General features: G+C 37.4%; 1 pseudogene; it reads left to right on the top strand.

The window, feature by feature from the left end:
• Positions 1-1,940: 1,940 nt before the first annotated feature.
• LOC120778380 lies at positions 1,941-2,546 on the top strand (annotated as a pseudogene).
• The last annotated feature ends 12,264 nt before the right edge of the window (positions 2,547-14,810 follow it).

Raw genomic sequence — 14,810 nt, forward strand, 5'->3', positions numbered from 1 at the left:
TCATTGTTCTGGTTTCCAGAAATTGTTCAGATGCTATTGTGGGCACACAGACAAGACGTATCACATCTGGCTACACTGTTTGTTAGTTATTGATTCTCTGTACATTCTTAGAATTTCAAGAGCTGAACACATAGAGCGCGACAGGCAGCAGCAGCACGACAGTGAACTGAAAACGTCGTTGTGCATCTTACTACAGGTACATTTGTGAGAAGCAGCAACAATACAATGACCGGCATGTATACAAAACAACGCAGTTTTCCATTTTGTATGTACACAATTTCGTTGTGGCCATACTAATTCCTTTCACTTTAATGAAATTTTAATATTTTGTTCAAATGAAATTTTTTATGCAAAAAATAAGTAAATAGGTAAATATTTCTGTTTTAAATTATCAACTGTTATTACAATTATCTATACAATTTATATAACAGAGCTATAATAAAGCTATTTTATGCTTTTATTTGTAAAATAACGTCAAGTTTGTTAGAGCTGTGAATAATTTTACATTTTACATAATGGTGTCATCACCACTCTACCTCATCTCTCTATCTTCCATTCTACTGTCAACTCTACTGTCGTTCTACTGCCGTTGGCAAATATAGGATTAAATTGAAGTTAGCGAGAACGACAACTGTCGGCCTGCAGTCGTGTAGTCGTGCAGCTGTCAAAATAACAGTGTCCATAAGAACGTGTGTATTTTAATATTTGACATATGTAGTTTGCAGTCTGTCGCGCTCTATGTGTTCAGCACTTCAGTTTCAACTGAAAGTGTAAACACAATGGCTACGACAGACTGCAGCGGCACGACAGTGAACTGAAAACGTCGTTGTTTATCTTACTACATGTACATTTTGAGAAGCAACAACAACACAATGGCCGGCATGTACACAAACAACGCAGCTGTCCATTTTGCATGTACACAATTTCGTTGTGGCCATACTAATACCTCGCACTTCAATGAAATTTTAATATTTTGTTCAAAGTGAAATTTTTTATGCAAAAAATAAGTAAATAGGTAAATATTTTTGTTTTAAATTATCACTTGTTATTACAAATGATATAAATAGAGCTATAATATAGCTATTTTATGCTTTTATTTGTAAAATAGCATCAAGTTTGTTAGAGCTGTGGATAATTTTACATTTTACATATTAGTGGCATCACCACTCTACCTCCTCTTTCTATCTTCCATTCTACTGTCAACTCTACTGTCGTCCTACTGTCGTTGGCAAAAATAGGAGCAAATTGAAGTTAGCGAGAACGACAACTGTCGGCCTGCAGTCGTGTAGTCGTGCAGCTGTCAAAATAACACTGCCCATAAGAACGTGTGTATTTTAATATTTGACAGATGTAGTTTGCAGTCTGTCGTAGCCATTGTGTTTACACTTTGAATTCCTAATTCTTAGTTTTTAGTTTTTCGAAGCGTCACTCATTATACAGACACCAACAAGAATACAAGTGTTCTTCAATAAATAATCTGTAATTTTATATATGTAATTGTGGTGTTTCATTCGCCACACTATGGCATGATTTATGAACTCATGGGTGTATTAGATAATTCAACAAATAAGGGTACAACTTCATCTTTCTATACCGACGAAATTAGGATTGTACAAGAGTTTGGAATCGTTGGTGCGAGAGAGAAGACCATTTAGAAAGATTTTGTCATGCCTTTTTGGAGAGCGTTAGTGATCGATAATTCGCGCCACATTTCAAAACAGTCTATTTATATTTCGCGCATCAGCTGGCATACTTATTTAGATTAATCAATTTTCTCATTAAAATATGTAAGCAATTAAATTTGGTTTGGGAAATATAACAAGCAATTACCAAAACGAAAAACTATCATACAAAAAATAAAATAATCACGACAAATGTTGGGAGTACTGAATTGCGACAATCGCTAAGTTGAGCGCGTTGTGTCATATTGTTCTAACAAAATGAAGTTGGGGACTTTTCCTGCAGTTATCACTGGATTCTATATCCTTATTCAATTTACATCGGTTATTGCATATATAAAGTTTACGAATGTGAAGTGTGTCAACTACGATAAAAGCTTCGTGGAATTCCGACAATGCGAGCTTAAAGCTTTGTCCCGCAATAAAGTCGCATTTTTCCTTAATGTTCACTTTTTTGCAATTGCCCATAAATAACATCAGCGGGAACTTGGACGTTTATAGAAAGGCGAATGGCTTTCGTCCTTTCCTGTTTAAATATACAACAGTTTATGAAACACAAGAAGCGAATACCTTTTGGCAAGTTGATATTGGATATATTGCAATCATATTCCAATATAAACCATACTTGTCCCTACAACGTAAGATTTCGTGTAATAATATATGCTCGGAATATTTTACCAGAAATCATTTAATTTCTAGCATGACTTTATCATCGTGAATGTGGTGCTCAAGACAGAACATCTTCAATCACTACCTGTGCCAACTGGCGAATACCTTTTGCGATTTTTGGTTGGATTCTACAATGTTTGGAAATATAAGATCGAGACATATATACAAATAGTAGAAGAAAGAAGAGTAATAGTTTAAATACGAAATATAGTGCAAGTTGTAAGATATATGTCATACATACTATAATATTTTGTTCGCCCTACGATTGTTTGTAAAACCTGAAATTAATCGCGATATGTATACATATATAGAGTTTTATACTTCGCTCAAGTGAAAATGGGCGAAATCAAACTACAACCACGCCTACTACGTACATATATAAATCAAACATACCTGCATTGGGGGGCCATCTATGCACTTAACTTTTCAAACAACAGATACCGAAGTGTCTATGACTGTCTTTTTACCAAAAACACCTTTTATGAAACATCGGGCCTTTGTGTCAGACTAAGTGACTCTACGACCTACATATATACCTGTATACCTCTACGGTTTCCTTAAATAGTGCAAGTTAAATTCTTATGTAAAGTTTTGTAATATACAGGTTTGTCAATACCTGAATATTTCCCCACTTTTGATCTTTTCATAAAGCAAAATGTTCGGCTAACTTAATTTTATGCATATTTTCTAACGAATTGTAAAAGTAACTGTTGGGAAATAAATTTGACAAATGAAAAATTAATGTTGGCAGAAAAAATTGTTTGATAAAAATTATAAAACAAACAGTAAGGAAGAGAGTTTGTTTGTAACAGAATATTTTATATTCTTGCTATATTCGGGTGCAACCAAAAATTGTATACTCTTACAACTTTAAGAATCAAAGCCAAGGAAATACTTTAAGATGTAAAACGTCAACTATATACGTATACTATATACTCCCACGGTTCTACGTACCAGAATTGGCTCGGATTTTATTCGACCAAGGGCTGTTTTTCGGCGATCTGACCCCATTTGGATCGGTGAGTGTTAATTTGTGTTTGCCATCATTGGAGCAATGCCTGCGTATGCGAAAAAAGGCTCCATCCAAACTCCACCTCGGTCAGGTGTAATACATGCAATGGATGGAGCCATCTAAAGACCTGCTCAGGCCTTAAGACTCACAGGCAGTGGACCACGAGTTACGTGGCCCCGAGTGGTCAACAGAAGACCTCCACGGTCCCCAGAAGCTCAAACAGGCAATATAGCTCCCACTCTGACCTACACACGTCGCCAACCAACACCCCAGCGCGACAACCGCCCGTGCGGGTTCTGCAGCTGCAACAAATACCACCTACACGTCACTCCCTCACCCCCGGGATCACCCACGGACACCCGCGACAAACCCGTGTACTTCAATTCAGCTGCAACGGACTCTAGAGAATGATCTAGGAGATAGTTGCACTTATGAATCGGGAACGCGTATCGATAGCTGCGGTTCAAGAAACCAAGCTAAACAGCAGCTCAGATCTTCTGAGTTGTGCAGGTTTCAACGTAATACGTAAAGATCGCGAGCGAGATAATGGTGGTGGCATAGCCTTCATATTGCACAACACCGTGCATTATCGTCTAATCGATGAAGACATCGACCGCAGGGATACTACCCTAGAATGTCAGGGTATAGCTATCCGGCCAGGCGATGTCGATCTCGCCCCCCCCAGTTACATGTTGCCCTACAGGATATCACCCGAATATAGGCGGGCTACTTCGTGGTGAAAACCGTTTGGTACTAGGCGACTTTAACGCGCCCCACGATCTTTGGCAATCCTTCCTGTCAAATGATCGTAGGGGAATGGATTCGATTCGACATTCTGCACAATGAATGACGAAGCCCCCACCAGAGTTATGGGCACCTGTAATTGCTCGCCCGATATTACCATTGCTAGCGGTTGTCTGATAAATAGCATAACCTGGCGACCTATGCTAACTTTCGCATCCGACCATCTGCCCATAATTATCTCGATCAACGCGACACCTTACGCCATGTCGATCCCGGGGATCCCCGAATAAGGGATCTCAATTTTGAGATTCGGCGAATGGTAAACCATCGTAAGCGGACGAAATGGATAGAGCACCTGAAGTCCTGCAACCTCTCCACCGATGTGAGTAAGCTTTGGGCTACTGTCAAAGCTTTGTCTAACCCGAAGAGACACGACGACCAAGTTGAGCTTCAATTCAATGGTCATGCCTCTTCGGGCCCGAAGAAGTGCGCGAGCTATTTTAGCCGGCAGTTTACACTGCACCCTTCGGTAGACAAAGCCAAGAGATGTGTTAACCGACGGCTGCGAAAAATGCCAAACGACTGCGCGCCACTTACTTTCACCGATGAGGAGGTTTAGAGTGTCATCAACAAAGCAAAATGCTCAAAATCCATTAGCCCTAGTGGAATTAACATGCTAATGCTAAAGCATCTAAGCTCGACGGGAGTAGGCTATCTCACCAAGGACCTCAATCTCGTTGACCACTCTTCAAATACCCGATGTGTGGAAAATGGGAAGAGTGATCCCACTACTGAAACCTGGGAAACCCGCCAACAAAGGGGAATCTTATCGTCCGATAACTCTCCTCTCCCCAGTAGTGAAGACACTTGAGACCTTGCTACTCCCGACCTTCACTCACCACCTGGCCTCAACCAGAAACCACCCTGCGAGAGAACGATCCTCGTAGCGTTGGACTTGTCAAAAGCTTTTGACACAGTCAACCACACAACGCTTTGCAGGACATTGAGAAAACCACGCTTCCTCCAGGGTTAAAGAGGTGGACCATGAACTAGCTGAACGGTCGTTAATCATCCGTACTATTTCGAGGTGAGACATCTAAACTGAGAAGAATTCAACATGTGGTTCCGCAGGGTGGTGTCCTCTCCCCGCTACTGTTTAATTTTTACATCTCGAAACTCCCGCAGCCACCAGAGGGGGTTTCCATAACCTCGTACGCAGATGATTGCACGACATTGACGTCGGGAAATGGAATCGATGGCATGTGTTCGAAAGTAAACGGCTACCTCTCCGACCTTTCTTGTTTCCTCACTGCACGGAACCTCCCACTTTCCCCCAATCCTCCACAGCGACGATTTTTGCGAACTGGACGAAGGAGTATAGACATTAACTTAATATTGCAGTCGATGGCGTGAAAATTCCGACTGTAAATAACCCTAGGATTTTAGGTGGAACCTTCGATAGTCTATGCTCCTTCACTCCCTATACGACCGCGATTATTTCCATGGTACAGAGCCGCAACAAAATCCTCATGTCGCTAGCCGGCAGCACATGGGGAAAAGACAAAGAAACGTTGTTGGCAACATACAAGGCAATCGGCCGGCCGGTCCTCAACTACGCAACACCTATATGGTCGCCTGGATGCAGTGGTATGTAGATGAGGAAACTCCACACCTGCCAGAATACTGCACTCCGGACCACGACGGGATGCCTTTTGATGTCTCCTATCGAACACCTACACAGTGAGACGCTTATGCTCCCGTTTAAGGAGCATAATGAACTCCTCTCCAAGCAGTTCCTGCTGGGATGTTTTCGTAGATACCATCCTTTCAGCCATCTGTTTGGAGCGGAACCGCCTCCTAGGAACATCAAAAGGTCCTTCCTTGACTACGTCGACGACATCGTACAGTAGGCCAACAGGACTTTGGACGCAACTGACTTTCGACAGGTACTGACCGCCATTCACAGTGGAGCCATTAACATCTTCACCGACTCCCTTCCCGTGAATGGCATTCTTAGAGTCAAACCACCACCCATCGCAGACGAAGAGCTGGAGTTGCCGTGAGAGACCCTAGCGCAGCTTCGTTCAGGATATTGTAGCAGGTTAAACTCCTACCTATCCAGAATTGACCCAGACATACCCAATGTATGTCCTGCATGCAACGAGTCTCCGCTTGACACTGACCACCTCTTTGCATGCCCTACCAACCCCACTCATCTAACACCCTTTTCCCTCTGGTCCGACCCCGTCGAAACAGCACGTTTCCTGAGCCTCCCGTCAGATGACGTCGATGACAACACAGATAACCCTTACCATCCTAACGGGGACTGATAACCGTTAAAACAACAACTATATATTACTCATATACTGACCAACAATTCGGCAAAAAGTGTATTAGAAAAATTAAAATCATTATACGTAGCATATATTAGTTGGGGTAATATTGACTCGATTTTATCTATTAATTATTGTCACATACTATCAAAAAAATGTTGCTCGGTTTTCATTAAAGTATCTCACCTACAATTATATGGAGAAGAACCGAACTATTTTTTCTAATACGGTCGTATATTTGGTGTCAAAGAATTTGTCCATATTCGAAAAAGTATCTTTTTTTGAAATGGAATTCTAGGTATTTGTTCAAGATTTAACCAAATCTAAAGCAATGCTGATGCTAGATCGACCTAATGATCTTGTATAAAATACACAGTCTTTAACGTCGCAAATGAATCCCAATTTTGAGTAATTATGCCTTCCCCCTATGAATCCGCCACTGCTATCTCCAAATTACAATAATAATGTATATCTCATTGCTTATATTCTTTGGTTTTTGATTTGTATACTCAAAAGTGAAAGAATCAAATGAAATTTAGAATTAAGTTGTATGGGAACATAGCGTAGTTTAGTCCGATTTTGCTCATTTTCGCAGTGCAACAAAAAATCTTACAGTAATGTTTGTACCGAAGTTGGTCGAGCAGTTTTGGTAATATGTGAGTTCCCCTAATTGTGGGCAATGCTCGCCCATCAATTTTGACATCGGATCCTATAACAATCCTTTGTACCATCTCAGATGTAAAAACTAATGTCTCTGACGTATTTAGCCACTGATTTATTGCACTTTTAGTAGTTCTTACCAAAACCGTTATACGGGGATTGAGCGGATATATCATTCGATTTCATCCTGCCGTAAGAAGGGTCCAAAAAATTTGCTTTAGTAAGTTTGGGTAATATAGTTCGAATGGTTTGGGAGATACATACATTAAGCCTAATGGTTGGCGGGGCCACCACGACTGTTTTAAATATGTTCAAACTTCAAGTGTCCCTAATTACCTAATTACAGTTTTTTCTCTTAATTTGCTGCTTAGTTATGGCAACTTATAGGTTTTCGACTAACGGAATTTTGTTTGCGTGGCAGTGGTCCGGTTAAGTCAGTACACGTGAGTAGTGCGTTGCGATTTTTGCAATGGATAAAAATATCTAACAAAGAATTTATCCCAAATTTTGTATTTCTAACCAAATTTCATGAGCGGAATTATTGCCAATGTTGGAATAGGCTTACGGTGATTCAGTTTTATCACAAACACAAGCCTACGAGTGGCACAAAGCCTTCAAAGACGGTCGATAGTTCATTGAAGATATGTCTCCTTCTGGACCACCTTCAACCTTTGCAACTAATGAAAATATTAAAAAAGTGAAGGATATGCTGTTTATAGATTGTCAGTCAAGTATTAGAGAGATGACAAGAGAGCTCGGCATCTCTCGCAAGTCCGTTCGAATGGATATTTTGGGTACGAAACTCATTCTTATTCAACTCGTTCCAATAAAGCTGAATTTTTTTTTTTTCAAAAAGAGTACGATTGTGACAAATACCATCGATCAACGCCGTATTCACCAGATGGGTGTATAATAGTTCAATAAATTGTTGAAATGACACGTAAAAAAAAGGACCTGTACGATGTTCACGCTTTCGGCCACAATTTTGTTCTAAATCAAAAATTGCAAAAACGTTATTAATCTGTAGGAAAATCTCTATCGCGGAGACCCTATAAAGTATATATAACATAAAAAATAAAACAATGCGTTTTTATAAGCAGCACTATGTGCTTCTGTTGAGCTTTATTAAAAAACTGACTACACTTAACTTTAAGGTCTATAATCTAACCTATGCTTGAGCCGGCCTACGTGACCAAAGATGCTTGGTCAGCTAAAAGGGTTTGCGCGTGTAGCGCTCACCTGCAGCTATTTGGTTTTGGGGGAGAAGACATGGTTGCGCGTGCTTCGCTCACTTAAGAATTTAGCGGATGCGCGTTTAGCGCAGTTGCACTTTTGGTTGTAATAGGACTCCAAAGTATGCAAACGGTTTGTATGTTTCTAGCATATAATGTGGGAATGGAATTTATGTAGAAGTTCATAAAATATTGTGTTAACTTATATAAATGATCAGTATGTTGAGCTGAGTCGATTTAACCATGTCCGTCTGTCTGTCTGTCCGTCCGTCCGTATGTATATACTTATACGAACTAGTCCCTCAGTTATTAAGATATCCTTTTGAAATTTTGCAAACGTCATTTTCTCTTCAAGAAACTGCTCATTTGTCGGAACTGCCGATATCGGACCACTATAACATATAGCTGCCATATAAACTGAACGATCGGAATCAAGTTCTTGTATGGAAAACTTTCACATTTGACAATGTATCTTCACCAAATTTGGTATAGATTATTTTCTAAGGCAACAATGTAATCTCCGAAGAAATTGTTCAGATCGGTTAACTATAGCATATAGTTACCAGACAAACTGAACGATCGGAATCAAGTTCTTGTATGGGAAACCTTCACATTTGACAATGTATCTTCACCAAATTTGGTATTGATTATTTTCTAAGGCAACAATGTAATCTCCGAAGAAGTTGTTCAGATCGGTTAACTATAGCATATAGCTACCATACAAACTGAACAATCGAAATCAAGTTCTAGTATGGAAAACTTTCACATTTGACAATGTATCTTCACCAAATTTGATATAGATTATTTTCTAAGGCAACAATGTAATCTCCGAAGAAATTGTTCAGATCGGTTAACTATAGCATATAGCTACCATTCAAACTGAACAATCGGAATCAAGTTCTAGTATGGAAAACTTTCACATTTGACAATGTATCTTCACCAAATTTGGTATCGATTATTTCCTAAGGCAACAATGTAATCTCCGAAGAAATTGTTCTGATCGGTTAACTATAGCATATAGCTACCATACAAACTCAACGATCGGAATCAAGTTCTTGTATGGAAAACTTTCACATTTGACAATGTATCTTCACCAAATTTGGTATAGATTATTTTCTAAGGCAACAATTTAATCTCCGAAGAAATTGTTCAGATCGGTTAACTATAGCATATAGCTACGATACAAACTGAACAATCGGAATCAAGTTCTTGTATGGAAAACTTTCACATTTGACAATGTATCTTCACCAAATTTGGCATAGATTATTTTCTAAGGTAACAATGTAATCTCCGAAGAAGTTGTTCAGATCGGTTAACTATAGCATATAGCTACCATACAAACTGAACGATCGGAATCAAGTTCTAGTACGGAAAACTTTCACATTTGACAATGTATCTTCACCAAATTTGGTATAGATTATTTTCTAAGGCAACAATGTAATCTCCGAAGAAATTGTTCAGATCGGTTAACTATAGCTTATAGCTACCATACAAACTGAACGATCGGAATCAAGTTCTTGTATGGGAAACCTTCACATTTGACAATGTATCTTCACCAAATTTGGCATAGATTATTTTCTAAGGTAACAATGTAATCTCCGAAGAAGTTGTTCAGATCGGTTAACTATAGCATATAGCTACCATACAAACTGAACAATCGAAATCAAGTTCTAGTATGGAAAACTTTCACATTTGACAATGTATCTTCACCAAATTTGATATAGATTATTTTCTAAGGCAACAATGTAATCTCCGAAGAAATTGTTCAGATCGGTTAACTATAGCATATAGCTACCATTCAAACTGAACAATCGGAATCAAGTTCTAGTATGGAAAACTTTCACATTTGACAATGTATCTTCACCAAATTTGGTATAGATTATTTTCTAAGGCAACAATGTAATCTCCGAAGAAATTGTTCAGATCGGTTAACTATAGCATATAGCTACCATACAAACTGAACAATCGGAATCAAGTTCTAGTATGGAAAACTTTCACATTTGACAATGTATCTTCACCAAATTTGGCATAGATTATTTTCTAAGGTAACAATGTAATCTCCGAAGAAGTTGTTCAGATCGGTTAACTATAGCATATAGCTACCATACAAACTGAACAATCGGAATCAAGTTCTAGTATGGAAAACTTTCACATTTGACAATGTATCTTCACCAAATTTGATATAGATTATTTTCTAAGGCAACAATGTAATCTCCGAAGAAATTGTTCAGATCGGTTAACTATAGCATATAGCTACCATTCAAACTGAACAATCGGAATCAAGTTCTAGTATGGAAAACTTTCACATTTGACAATGTATCTTCACCAAATTTGGTATAGATTATTTTCTAAGGCAACAATGTAATCTCCGAATAAATTGTTCAGATCGGTTAACTATAGCATATAGCTACCATACAAACTGAACAATCGGAATCAAGTTCTAGTACGGAAAACTTTCACATTTGACAATGTATCTTCACCAAATTTGGTATAGATTATTTTCTAAGGCAACAATGTAATCTCCGAAGAAATTGTTCAGATCGGTTAACTATAGCTTATAGCTACCATACAAACTGAACGATCGGAATCAAGTTCTTGTATGGGAAACCTTCACATTTGACAATGTATCTTCACCAAATTTGGTATTGATTATTTTCTAAGGCAACAATGTAATCTCCGAAGAAGTTGTTCAGATCGGTTAACTATAGCATATAGCTACCATACAAACTGAACAATCGGAATCAAGTTCTAGTATGGAAAACTTTCACATTTGGCAATGTATCTTCACCAAATTTGGTATCGATTATTTCCTAAGGCAACAATGTAATCTCCGAAGAAATTGTTCTGATCGGTTAACTATAGCATATAGCTACCATACAAACTCAACGATCGGAATCAAGTTCTTGTATGGAAAACTTTCACATTTGACAATGTATCTTCACCAAATTTGGTATAGATTATTTTCTAAGGCAACAATGTAATCTCCGAAGAAATTGTTCAGATCGGTTAACTATAGCATATAGCTACCATACAAACTGAACGATCGGAATCAAGTTCTTGTATGGAAAACTTTCACATTTGACAATGTATCTTCACCAAATTTGGTATAGATTATTTTCTAAGGCAACAATGTAATCTCCGAAGAAGTTGTTCAGATCGGTTAACTATAGCATATAGCTACCATACAAACTGAACGATCGGAATCAAGTTCTAGTACGGAAAACTTTCACATTTGACAATGTATCTTCACCAAATTTGGTATAGATTATTTTCTGAGGCAACAATGTAATCTCCGAAGAAATTGTTCAGATCGGTTAACTATAGCTTATAGCTACCATACAAACTGAACGATCGGAATCAAGTTCTTGTATGGGAAACCTTAACATTTGACAATGTATCTTCACCAAATTTGGCATAGATTATTTTCTAAGGTAACAATGTAATCTCCGAAGAAGTTGTTCAGATCGGTTAACTATAGCATATAACTACCATACAAACTGAACAATCGGAATCAAGTTCTAGTATGGAAAACTTTCACATTTGACAATGTATCTTCACCAAATTTGGTATAGATTATTTTCTAAGGCAACAATGTAATCTCCGAAGAAATTGTTCAGATCGGTTAACTATAGCATATAGCTACCATTCAAACTGAACAATCGGAATCAAGTTCTAGTATGGAAAACTTTCACATTTGACAATGTATCTTCACCAAATTCTGCATAGATTATTTTTTAAGGCAATAATGTAATCTCCGAAAAAATTGTTCAGATCGGATTACTATAGCATATAGCTTCCATACAAACTGAACAATCGGAATCAAGTTCTAGTATGGAAAACTTTCACATTTGACAATGTATCTTCACCAAATTCGGCATAGATTATTTTCTAAGGTAACAATGTAATCTCCGAAGAAGTTGTTCAGATCGGTTAACTATAGCATATAGCTACCATACAAACTGAACAATCGGAATCAAGTTCTAGTATGGAAAACTTTCACATTTGACAATGTATCTTCACCAAATTTGGTATAGATTATTTTCTAAGGCAACAATGTAATCTCCGAAGAAATTGTTCAGATCGGTTAACTATAGCATATAGCTACCATTCAAACTGAACAATCGGAATCAAGTTCTAGTATGGAAAACTTTCACATTTGACAATGTATCTTCACCAAATTTGGCATAGATTATTTTCTAAGGCAACAATGTAATCTCCGAAGAAATTGTTCAGATCGGTTAACTATAGCATATAGCTACCATACAAACTGAACAATCGGAATCAAGTTCTAGTATGGAAAACTTTCACATTTGACAATGTATCTTCACCAAATTCGGCATAGATTATTTTCTAAGGTAACAATGTAATCTCCGAAGAAGTTGTTCAGATCGGTTAACTATAGCATATAGCTACCATACAAACTGAACAATCGGAATCAAGTTCTAGTATGGAAAACTTTCACATTTGACAATGTATCTTCACCAAATTTGGTATAGATTATTTTCTAAGGCAACAATGTAATCTCCGAAGAAATTGTTCAGATCGGTTAACCATAGCATATAGCTACCATTCAAACTGAACAATCGGAATCAAGTTCTAGTATGGAAAACTTTCACATTTGACAATGTATCTTCACCAAATTTGGTATAGATTATTTTCTAAGGCAACAATGTAATCTCCGAAGAAATTGTTCAGATCGGTTAACTATAGCATATAGCTACCATACAAACTGAACAATCGGAATCAAGTTCTAGTACGGAAAACTTTCACATTTGACAATGTATCTTCACCAAATTTGGTATAGATTATTTTCTAAGGCAACAATGTAATCTCCGAAGAAATTGTTCAGATCGGTTAACTATAGCTTATAGCTACCATACAAACTGAACGATCGGAATCAAGTTCTTGTATGGGAAACCTTCACATTTGACAATGTATCTTCACCAAATTTGGCATAGATTATTTTCTAAGGCAACAATTTAATCTCCGAAGAAGTTGTTCAGATCGGTTAACTATAGCATATAGCTACCATACAAACTGAACGATCGGAATCAAGTTCTTGTATGGAAAACTTTCACATTTGACAATGTACCTTCACCAAATTTGGCATAGATTATTTTTTAAGGCAACAATGTAATCTCCGAAAAAATTATTGAGATCGGATTTTTATAGCATATAGCTACCATACAAACTGAACAATCGGAATCAAGTTCTAGTTTGGAAAACTTTCATATTTGACAATGTATCTTCACCAAATTTGGTATAGATTATTTTCTAAGACAACAATGTATTCTCCGAAGAAATTGTCCAGATCGGTTAACTATAGCATATAGCTACCATACAAACTGGACGATCGGAATCAAGTGCTGGTATGGAAAACTTTTCCATTTGACAATGTATCTTCACCAAATTTGTTATAGATTGTTTTCTAAGGCAACAATGTAATCTCCGAAGAAATTGTTCAGATCGGTTAACTATAGCATATAGCTACGATACAAACTGAACGATCGGAATCAAGTTCTTGTATGGGAAACCTTCACATTTGACAATGTATCTTCACCAAATTTGGTATTGATTATTTTCTAAGGCAACAATGTAATCTCCGAAGAAGTTGTTCAGATCGGTTAACTATAGCATATAGCTACCATACAAACTGAACAATCGGAATCAAGTTCTAGTATGGAAAACTTTCACATTTGACAATGTATCTTCACCAAATTTGGTATAGATTATTTTCTAAGGCAACAATGTAATCTCCGAAGAAATTGTTCAGATCGGTTAACTATAGCATATAGCTACGATACAAACTGAACGATCGGAATCAAGTTCTTGTATGGAAAACTTTCACATTTGACAATGTATCTTCACCAAATTTGGCATAGATTATTTTTTAAGGCAACAATGTAATCTCCGAAAAAATTGTTCAGATCGGATTACTATAGCATATAGCTACCATACAAACTGAACAATCGGAATCAAGTTCTAGTAAGGAAAACTTTCACATTTGACAATGTATCTTCACCAAATTTGGTATAGATTATTTTCTAAGGCAACAATGTAAACTCCGAAGAAATTGTTCAGATCGGTTAACTATAGCATATAGCTACCTTACAAACTGAACAATCGGAATCAAGTTCTTGTATGGAAAACTTTCACATTTGACAATGTATCTTCACCAAATTTGGTATAGATTATTTTCTAAGGCAACAATGTAATCTCCGAAGAAATTGTTCAGATCGGTTAACTATAGCATATAGCTACCATACAAACTGAACGATCGGAATCAAGTTCTTGTATGGAAAACTTTCACATTTGACAATGTATCTTCACCAAATTTGGTATAGATTATTTTCTAAGGCAACAATGTAATCTCCGAAGAAATTGTTCAGATCGGTTTACTATAGCATATAGCTACGATACAAACTGAACGATCGGAATCAAGTTCTAGTATGGAAAACTTTTACATTTGACAATGTATCTT

The sequence above is a fragment of the Bactrocera tryoni genome, chromosome 5, assembly GCF_016617805.1.
Source record: "Bactrocera tryoni isolate S06 chromosome 5, CSIRO_BtryS06_freeze2, whole genome shotgun sequence".
Lineage (NCBI taxonomy): Eukaryota > Metazoa > Arthropoda > Insecta > Diptera > Tephritidae > Bactrocera > Bactrocera tryoni.